The sequence below is a fragment of the Lynx rufus genome, unplaced genomic scaffold (assembly GCF_022079265.1).
Source record: "Lynx rufus isolate CCGP_SWC_20201006 ecotype Redwood Valley unplaced genomic scaffold, mLynRuf1.p SCAF_1, whole genome shotgun sequence".
In the NCBI taxonomy this organism is placed as follows: Eukaryota; Metazoa; Chordata; class Mammalia; order Carnivora; family Felidae; genus Lynx; species Lynx rufus.
Genome location: NW_025814823.1, coordinates 136,509,258 through 136,520,523, shown reverse-complemented (window position 1 = coordinate 136,520,523; position 11,266 = coordinate 136,509,258).

The window sequence follows — 11,266 nt, the reverse complement described above, 5'->3', positions numbered from 1 at the left end:
ATATTTGCAAAGCCCAGAACACACACACATGCTTTAATTTCATTCTTTTAAAAAAAATTTTTTTAACTTTTATTTATTTTTGAGACAGAGAGAGACAGAGCATGAACGGGGGAGGGGCAGAGAGAGAGGGAGACAGAATCGGAAGCAGGCTCCAGGCTCTGAGCCATCAGCCCAGAGCCCGACGCGGGGCTTGAACTCACGGACCGCGAGATCGTGACCTGAGCTGAAGTCAGACGCTTAACCGACTGAGCCACCCAGGCGCCCCAATTTTATTCTTACCTATTAACATTTGCATTAAGATACAGCTTAAATGACATTTACTTTTAAGCAAATTTTATTAAGCTGTGCATTTTAGCAGTGTGAGATCAGAAGGAAAAAGCCAAATAGGTTAAAGCAAACACATTTTACTTTCTTATGATAAAAGGGATACAGGTTCATTTTAGCAACTTCAGAAAAATGCCAGTGTATGCAAAAAGAGGACATATCACTGACATACCACTGTTTACATTCCCAGGTATACTGCTCCAGGGTTATTCTATGATTAAATATACATAGAATTTGGATTCAAAAAATGACATTATATGTATATCCATGTCCAAAAACTGCCATTTTCCACCTAAGAAAGACCAAACGTCTTTATTTTTTTTCCTGCATTATTTTTTGATATTTTATTTGTTTTTGAAAGAGAAAGAAAGAGAGTCCATAAATGGGGGAGGAGCAGAGGGAAAGAGGGAAACCGATTATGGGAAGCAGGCTCCAGGCTCTGAGCTCTGGCTGCAGAGCTCAATGTGGAATTCGAACTCACCAAAGGGGAGATCATGACCTGAGCCAAGGTCAGATGCTGAACTGACTAAGCCACCCAGGAGTCCCTATTGTATTGTATTGTATTGTATTTATTTTTATTTATTTATTTTGAGAGAGAGAGAGCACGCATGCAAGCGAGAGGGGGAGAGAGAAACAAACTCCAAGCAGGCTCTGCACTGTCAGCACTGAGCCCGATGCAGGGCTCGAACCCACAAAATGAGAACATGACATGAGCTGAAGTTGGACACTTAACCGACTGAGCCACCCAGGGGCCCCGCTGCATTATTTCAAGCAGTTGTATGTATTTCATTCTCTCAATGCACGTATTTGACCAACAGTTATTGTACAACCCCCGCCCCCCCCCGCCAACAAAGGTGAATTAAAGACATTTTCAGAAATATGAAAGCTGGGGAAATCTGTTGCTAGCAGATCTACACTACAAAAACTGTTAAAGGAAGTTCTGTGGCTGAAGGAAATCATTCCAGATCTGCACAAAGGAGTGAACAGCATCATATGGTAAATATGTGGGTAACCAGCTTTTCTGCTGTTTTTTCTTTATAAGTCTGCAAAAATAACTCATTGAAAGCCAAAAGGACTAACAATGGACTGTAGGTTTTGTAACAAATGTAAATTTCAAAGGCATGACAGTCATAGCACAAAAGATGGCAGGAGAAAATGGAAGCAAACTGTTGTCGGGCTCTAATGTTATTCATGAAGCAGTGTAATGTGATTTGAAGGAAAATGTGATGAGATGTGCACTGTAAACCCTAGAACCATTACATTTTTTTTTAGTGTTTATCTCTGAGAGAGAGAGAGAGAGAGAGAGAGAATGTGAGCAGAGGAGGGGCAGAGAGAGAGGGAGACACAGAATCTAAAGCAGACTCCAGGCTCTGAGCTGTCTGCACAGAGCCCAGGGCGGGGCTCGAACTCATGGACTGTGACATTATGACCCAAGCTGAAGTCGGACGCTTAACCAACTGAGCCACCCAGGTGCCCCTGACCCACTAAATATTTAAAACAAAAAATATGATGGGGTGACTGGATGGCTCAGTTAGTTAAGTGTCTGACTCTTGATTTCAGCTCAGGTCATGATCTCATGGTTCACCAGTTCGAGCCCCACATTGGTCTCTGTGCTCACAGTACAGGGCCTGCTTGGGAATCTCTCTCTCTCCCTCTCTTTCTGCCCCTCCCCTGCTCTCTGTCTCTCTCTCCCTCAAAAAATAAACTAAAAACAATTTTTTAAACAAAAAATATGAAATGGCAGTAAATGCCCAATTCAAAGCCACAACTGGTATTTCAAGGAAGGAACGACCCATCCCTGAGAGGTTCAGGCAGACTCTTCCACTATTTCCAACTGCTGCTGTTCCAGAAATAAAAATATCATTTAACAACTTGACTCTTGTCTAATTCCTTAGTCCCACCTTTCAACTCAAAATATAGAGGCATCCAAATCCACCTGCTCAAACTGCTAAAGAAACCAGACATCGACAAATAGTCCACAGAGAGAAGTGAACTAGAGGAAATCCAAGTTTCCTCCTCATAAAACCCAAGGCCTAACCAGAGAAGCTGGGATCCTGAAGCTTTGACATTAATCACCCGAGTTTCCATTTTACCATTATCACTATTGAAGAAATATTTTCAGTCACTTTTTAATACAGTTTGATGTATAATAACCACAGTGGAACTGCACTGGCATTTTCAGTACAAAGGGATCAGTTTTTCTAAGCTCAGTTCCTTTTTGCATCCGTGTGTCCACAGAGACAAAAACACAGTGACTTGGGCTTGAATGAGCCCTTTAGGGAACATCCAGCTGTTGATGCCAAGTACATATCAGGGCTCCAGTGACGGAAATCAAACAGACTTTCTGATTCATCCCATCCTGCTGCCTGGACACAGGCATAGCTCTGAGTGTCTCTGGCACATCCTTCTGCTCAGTGAGGTGCAGCCAGTTGCCACAGGCCTCTGGCAACTCGGATTTTTAAAAGTCTTTGAATCTCTAAATATACAGTTATTATCCTTAGACCCACCCCAGACTTCCTTTGTGACTGTGGGGAAGCCACCGGACCTAAAATCTTACATTAGTCACCGGGTAATTATTAATATCTAACAGTTAAGGCTTACAACATGCCCTCTATGGGCTCTAAGTGACTACATATAGCATATACTTACAAAATATAATAAACAGTATGTTACAAATAAATACATAATATATATTCACTTAACGGATTATGAAACTGGGACAGAGAGAATTTGAGTAACTTGCCCCCAAATTTTTAAACTAACAACTGAGGGGGACACCTGGGTGGCTCAGTTGGTTACGCGTCTGACTGTTGATTTTGGTTCAGGTCATGATCTCACGGTTCATGAGATTGAGCCCTGCATCGGCTCTGCACTGACAGCAGATTCTCTCCCTCTCTCTATGTCCCCCAACCTTCAAAATAAATAAATAAATTTTTAAAAGATAAAACTAACAAGTGAGCATGCACAAGACTCAGCTCCAGCTCATCTCCATACCATACAACCTCAGGTAAAGGAATGGTGAGGGGTTGAGATCTCACGAAATTAACTTCCTTCCAGGAACAATATCAAGGTGACAATAGACAGACTCTGGAACAAAACACAGTAACCTCACTTCGTGCTCCTGTCTCTACCATCAACCTGCTGCCCCCACAAGCTCCCCTTGACTGCCCCAAAGTTTCATCTTACAAGATCTTCGAACCAAGGGTAGTTGGAGATAAGCAGCTAGCTCCCCTACAACCGCCCTGGAGAGGTCCATCTGTGGGCCCCTCCCCATGCTATGTGTGCCGGGTCCAGCCACGTCGACTCCCTTACCATTAAGGAACGCATTCACCTGTTCATTCAACAGGTATTTATCAAGCACCTATTTTGTGCCAGGCCAGGCACGGTGCCAGAGCCTGGGAGTACAGTGATGAACAAGAGGTACGGTCCTTCCCCTGCAGAACGCACAACCAAGTAAAGAGACAGTGAATTCATAATTATCAACTACCTGAAGAGAGAGGGGAAATTAGAGGAGATAGAACAGGAGCTCCCATTTGAACAGAACTTTGAAGAAGAAATGAGAGTTCGTCAGTCAGACAAGAGGAATAAAATGCCAGGCAGAGGGAGAATGTGTGCAAAGGAGGGAAGGAGGGAAACAGATCTGAGGCTTCCTTGACTATAGGGTTACAGGCGAATACAGCAGAACAGGAAATCTGGTTACAGGCATCAGGCAGGCTGCGCCTGCAGAAGGCCAGAGAAGCCAGCATAAATGCCTCCTCCTAGTCAGATGAGGAAGGAGCCCCAAAGGAAGAAACCATCAACAGCAGAGGTTGTCAGTGGATGTGCAAAAGAGCTCATGGAGGATGAAAGCACTGGAAAGGACGCTGACCCATGAAGTGGAACAGAGGAAGCCACACCGTGCACAGAGTAACGGCCACTAAGGACAGAGCCCTTGACCGCCGGCTAAGGTTGGAGTTTCCCAAAGCAGACCCTGAGACAAAGACTTGTGTGCAGGTAGTTTATTGGGGTGGGGGGGGGCATCCCAAAGAAGGCAGAATGATGGAGAGTGCAAAGTGAGAAGGGAAAGAAAGGGAGAAAAGGCTATCAAGTGCAGGTTAATATGAAGGTTCCTGCTATGGGCAGCCGGGGCTCAATCCCGTGCGGATGTAAAACAGACCTCACAGCTAAAATATTTATAGAAAAAATTTCATCCCCCCCCCGGTGGAGGGTTGCCCCCATGGCACTGAGTCACCAGCCCTCTCACACTGCCCGGCACACTGAGCTAACCTCTCCGGGTGTAGGAGGAAGAATACGAATGGGGCACAAATCAACTGGAAATTAACTAAAATTCAGTTCACCAAGCAGACAGTCTCCCATGCATGGTAGACTCTGCAATCAGATGATTACCGTTCTCGTGCTCTATTATCCATCCCAAACTGAAAGGTTATAAGGTAAAGGAGTAGAAACATGATGCTCAAATAGGTTCCCTCCAAAATCCCAAAGGCCTACCAGATATTGTGCCTCCTTTTATTGGTAGGCCATTAAAGATACAGCAACAAATTCTTCACATTTTAGGAGCTGCTTCAACTGGACCTCCTCCTCCCCCTGTAGAAACTTCACTAAGCAGACAGACCTTTAAATGTTCACAGGCTGCATCTCCCACCCTGTGATCCACACAGGTCTCATTAAGGCATCTTAAGTCCTTGCTCCTTCCTGCTCATCAGCTCTAACATAGTCATCAAAAATAGGGATCCACGGTCATGTTGTATGGAGTATCAAAACGTCCAAGTCTTTTGCGGACTCGCATTGTGGCAGAGAGCAGGACAGGTGGCATAGTCCTGAAGCAAGACTGAAATATACCATTGGTTGTGCTCAGTAAAAGCAAACTGCTTCCCGGTGATACTTGCAAATTGGTAAAGAGAAAATAGCATTTTGTGAGCCAGTATCTGCATACCAGTTACCAGGGGCTGCATTAATCTATTCCAGTATGTATATCATACCCGACAAAACAGATCAAATTGAAGTGAAGTTTCCAATCGTCTATGGTCATCCTCCAAGATTCTCCCGCCTCCTGCAAAGGCCAAACAGGCAAGTTCCAGGAGGATGCAGTAAGTATCAGCACCTCACATCTTGCATCCATTCAACCGTAACCCAGCAATTCCTCTACAGGGTTAGCGATTTCCTCCCATGGCACACTTTGTGCTGGTCTCCCCAGTTATGGGTCTACTGACAAGAAGAAGAGATTGGGGCAACTCAAGGACAACAGGCATCCTCTTGTAAGGCAGCTTCCCCAAGTAAGAGGATTAGTGTCCAAGCTAGAGAAGGCTAGTCTACCCAGATGCAGAAAAACAGCCATCTTCTACCAACAAAGCAAGTTCTGAGTAACTGGGGAAGTCACCACTGTCAGTTCCATCTCAGCCCATCGGATGGCCCCATTCTAAGACTTAAGGTCCTATTCCTTCTCAGTAAATGTCCTAAGTCTCCCAAGAGAGACATGGCAAGGCCACGAATTCAGTGAAAGTTTGTGTTTCATTTTCAGCAAGATTGGCTGTGTAGCTGTAAGAAATAATTCACAGCCACTGTAGAGGCTCTCTGGTTCTCTTTAACTAGAGCTGAGAATTTAAACATCCAATCTCATCACTTTCCTTCTCTAAGTGATCTGAAAGACCCAGAAGAATCCATCCCAGGCTACTGTCCTTTTTAGTCATCACTGCTGCCACAATGGTCAAGTACAGCAGCTACTTGTTCCCTGAAGGTATCTGCTTCAGTGGATGCTTCCTCACAATTAACCACACACGAGATAGTTTACAGAGACTGGATTTACCACTAAATGGGTTTTGACACCAAACTTTCAAGAAAAAAGATATAAAAAGACTTCAGATTTTATAGCACTTAAAAATTTTAAACTGTAGATAAAAGATGATGAACCTGTGGGGAGGAAGGGTAGACAAACTATTCTGAAGGGATAAGGGGCTGTGTAAATGCGCTCAAATTCTGATTTCTTATAGCAAGAATTAAATAGACAACTTCTAAAGTTGAAAAGAAAAGAAATTGATAGGCGAGCATATCTTTTTGGGGGGATATCACCAAAAGAACAAAACAGAATTGGCTAGGGGCGCCTGGGTGGCGCAGTCGGTTAAGCGTCCGACTTCAGCCAGGTCACGATCTCGCGGTCCGTGAGTTCGAGCCCCGCGTCAGGCTCTGGGCAGATGGCTCGGAGCCTGGAGCCTGTTTCCGATTCTGTGTCTCCCTCTCTCTCTGCCCCTCCCCCGTTCATGCTCTGTCTCTCTCTGTCCCAAAAATAAATAAAAACGTTGAAAAAAAAAAATTTAAAAAAACAGAATTGGCTAGAAGTGCCTGTCTCTGTGGAATAAGGATGGATGACACATGTGGACTATGATAAGCCCCTTTGTTCTATTTCTTTTTCAACCGTTTCTAAATATTATTTGATTTTTTTTTTATTTTAAAGAATTTAAGCCAGGCCCAGAACATTCAGAGATGCCAAGGAAAGACATTTAAATTTCAACCCTAAGTGACAGGGAGCAAACACAAGTACTTAAGAGCGTGGTACAATCAAAAAGTGTTTTTAGGGGCACCTGGGTGGCTCAGTTGCTTAAGCATCCGACTTGGGCTCAGGTCATGATCTCACCGAGCTCTGGCTTAAGCATCCGAATTTGGCTCAGGTCATGATCTCACCGGGCTCTGTGCTGACAGTCCGGAGCCTGGAGCCTGTGTCAGATCCTGTGTCTCCCTCTCTCTCTGCCTCTCCCTGGCTCACGCTCTCTCTCTGTCTCTCTCTCTCTCTCAAAAATAAATAAATGTTTTTAAAAAGGGTTTTTTAGAAAAGGTCAGGGGGATTGGCTATCTCAGGAGTGCACAGCATGATCTCATATGTGGAATCTAAACAAGTTGAACGCATAGAAACAGTTGAATGCATAGAAACAGTTCCCAGGGGCTGAGGGGTAGGGGGGGAAATGAGGAGATGTTGGTCAAAGGGCACAGACTTAAGTTAGAAATGAATATATTCTAGAGACCTAATGTATAGCATTGTGACTATGGTTAATAATGATGTATTGTATTCTGGAAATTTGCTACAGAGTAAATCTTAAGTGCTCTCACTACATGCAAAAGAAAAGAAAAAGGAACATGAGGTAATGAATGTTAATTAGCTCCATTGTGGTAATCATCTCCACAGTGTACACATTTATCAAAACATGTTGTGCACCTTAAATATATACAATTTCTTGTCAACCATACTGGAAAAAAATAAAGATATTTGCTTAAAGAGCGTATCAGAGGCCTACAGGAGGGGCAGGGCACAGGGCTGTACGGAGACTGGTCAGAGGGAAACTTTCCACACTCATGGTTCCCAGAGCTGAACAGTTCAGAATCTATTTCAACTGCAATTTCAAGGTCCAGCAGTGAGGATACATACGCTAAACCCTCACACAGGCAGCACACTAATACAGGCCTTTTCTTTTATTCATTATTCCATCAGTTATCTCCATCACCTGGGGATATAAAGACCTACATGTGGTCTCATACTACACTAAGACCCCATCTAGATGATTAGAGGAGAGGAACTTCCGCTAACAACCAAAGAGTCAGGGCAGACGCCTGGGATTTAAGAGCCAGGTAATAATGGTATGGACAGAATGGGGATCTGAATGGCAAGTTCGCGTCTCCTCTGGCACCCTGCAGACACCTCCATGCCCCCACTTCCCTGCTGGCATGTGCACTTGACACTTGGAGGGGGTCATCAAAGGTGAACATACTCAGTCTTTGAAATGATCCTGAATTTACAAATTGTGTTTTAAAATATTCCCCGTTAAATTTTATCCCACGCGTTTATGTAGACTGTATGGATAAGAAGAAGAAGGAACAGCTTCAGAATGGTGGTTCTGTGGCTCAGTGATGTGACCGAAGACCCGGACCCTTGCATCATGCTCTGGCACCCTCGATAACAGCTTCAGCCTCTCAGGGAATGCAGCAAAGCTCCACAGATCCAGAGTCACATCCCCATATGCCAAGGTCCAGAAGAAGAAAGAGATCAAATGTTTTGGCTTTTCTCTGGGACAAAGAAGTATCTCCTAGAACCACCCACCCCTCCACAGATTTCCTCCCATACCAACCTCTGGGCTTGTCCCTGGAAAAGAGAATGAGAAACCCATTAAACCAGTCAAGCCCACCAGGAGCTGAATAGGAAGCCGATAGGCTTCCCTGAAGCACATGGATGCACTTGTAAGTATGAATAACTAAACAACAACAACAACAACAACAACAACAATCAGAGTTCTGTACGAGAGAAAAGAGGGGGACAGATGCTGGACAAACACCCAGTAGCATCCATTTTAACGTCTAAACCGAAAATTTTCCTGACTTATAGGATCAGGAAATCAAATTATATTCAATTAAAATTTTGGTCAAAAGATGTAGAGAAACTATTTAGCTCCCGACCTGGGGAGGTGAGGATAAGAAAAAAAAAATGCCAACAGAAAAGACATGAGACACACATAAGAAGTATTTCCAGTAATCTCACTGATATCTGGGGAGAACGCCTGTGCTCTGAGAGCTCATTGGGTGCTCTACATTTGCAGAGCTCTCAGGAGGCCTCCAAAGATATAGGAGTTGTAGGAAGGGTGACAATGAATGGTTAGATGAATATGTTAATAAAAATAATCATGGAGAGCACCTATCAAGCACTTGATCTACATTAAGCACTTTATATACATTAATACATGAAGTGCTCATAAAAACCTGTGAGAGGTTATTAGAAAGGAAGAAAATGAGGTTCAGGTTGTTGCTTGCCCAGATTTATAATCCTATTAATGGGGAAAGCAAGACATAAACCCAAGTTTATGTGATTCTGAAGCTGATGCTCTTGATCGCTCATCTTTAATACCTAGTTTCTAGAGAAATGTAAGGGATAAATTAAAACATGTTCCACACCGTAAGTTCCGAAGGATTCCAGGGTCGGGCTGATAACTTGCTTTCTCTATCTTCAACTGATTAATCTTTACTGAATACCCACTCGGACCTGAGAGATCACCTAGGTCATCTGGTCAACCGGTGCCAGCATCCCCTACAGCCTTCTGCCAAAGTGTAGTCCACAGACCAGAAGCACTGGCATCAGTGGAAGCCATTTGAAATGCAGAATCTCAGGCCCTACCCCAAACCTACTAGATTAGAATCTGCATTTTAATAATGCAGGTGATTCACATGCACATTAAAGTTTGAAGTGCTGCTGTACAGCATCCCTGACACGGGGCTCCTCTTTAATCTTTCCTGGGATGGCAGATCCATAAGCACATTGCTCTCAATATGAGTAAATTATTACTAAAACTTTTCTCATCATTCTACACCTTCCCCTCAGTTTGCCATTTCAATTTACAAATGACAACCCTTCAAAGCTTGCGAACACCTATTTCGTCTTCCCATAGTCCTCTCGAAGTTAAATACCCACTTCCTTCACTATTTCCTAAATCATGCTGCTCATGTCATCCACCTCAGTGGTGCCCAATCCACGATGTGCATGAGAATGACTTGGAGATATCCAAGAATGGATCCCAGGAACCTGTACTTTTTACGTTGTCCTCAAGTACAGCCAAGGCCCAGATCTCAGGGCTCAGAACCAATGCCCTGCATGCCTTCTGGTTTGTTAATATTCTTCACAGAGTACACCTTATAGAGCTGCAGACAAAGATCGGGCCAAATTATAAGCATTATTGTGACCAATGATCAGAACATACTATTTTAATTTGTGTAGCCTAAAATGCGGCTAGTTCTTATAAGTCTCATCACAGTTAACCTCTGTCAAGCCCGCTGATAAACAAAATTCCAGGGTCTTTTTTTTTTTTTTTTTTTATTCCCATAGGAGCTGCTTCAAAGCCAGGTTTCCTTAGTTCTATACATAAGCTATTTTCCTGAATTTAGATGTAAGAATGTACTTTGTCCCCTTAAATTTCCACTTGTTGTTTTGAACCCTTGATTTCACCCGCAAAAAGTTTTGAATCTTTATTCAATCCTTTATTGGAAGGCACTGAGTGGACTGGGAAAAGTTGGACTCTAGAAACAGACATGCTTGGGTAAAATCAGATTTACTGGAGATAAACGGCCCAAATGGCTATGCCCAAGACTGTAACTTAAGAGGTCAGCTCAATGCCTGACAAGAAGTGTTCATGTAATTTAATACTTGTTGAATGAATGAATAAAATTATGACTGATGGCAGTGATAACCAGGGATACCAGCTAGGAGGCTCTAACACTTATCCCCAAGCAAGAACAGATGGAGGTCTGAGTTGAAGCCAGTTGCGTGATAAAAAAGGAGGATGTAGGGAGGTCTTTGAGAGGTATAAACAATAAAATTTAGGGGCACCTGGGTGGCTCAGTCGGTTGAGCATCTCAACTTCGGCTCAGTTCATGATCTCATGGTTCGTGGGTTTGAGCCAGGCATTGGGCTCGCTGCTGTCAGCAAGGAGCCGGCTTCGGATCCTCAGTCCCCCTCTCTCTGCCCCTCCCCCATTCAAGCTCGCACTCTCTCTCAAAAAACAAACAATAAAATGTACTGGGCAATGGATTGTCGAGGTAAGGAAGAGGTAAGAGTGACAATGACACCCGAGTTTCCAGACTGAGCAACTAGGAGGTTGCCGTTGTTGAGAAAAGGACCAAATGCAAACCACTTCAGCTGAACCACATGAAAGTCTGAGGGCCCCAGGGAGATAGGAGCGTCCTCCAACACCTGCACGTCCAAGTAAAACAGGACTGACGCCTTTATGGACCTAACTCAATTGTGATGTGGATATAGCCCATCGAAAATAATCTCTGGATGAACCTTGAAGACGCTAAGTGAAATAAACCAGACACAAATGGGTAAATATTTTCTGATTCCACTTTATAGAAGATACCTAGAATAGACAAATTCATAGAGACAGAAAGGAGAATAGTGTTGCCAGGGACTGGGGAA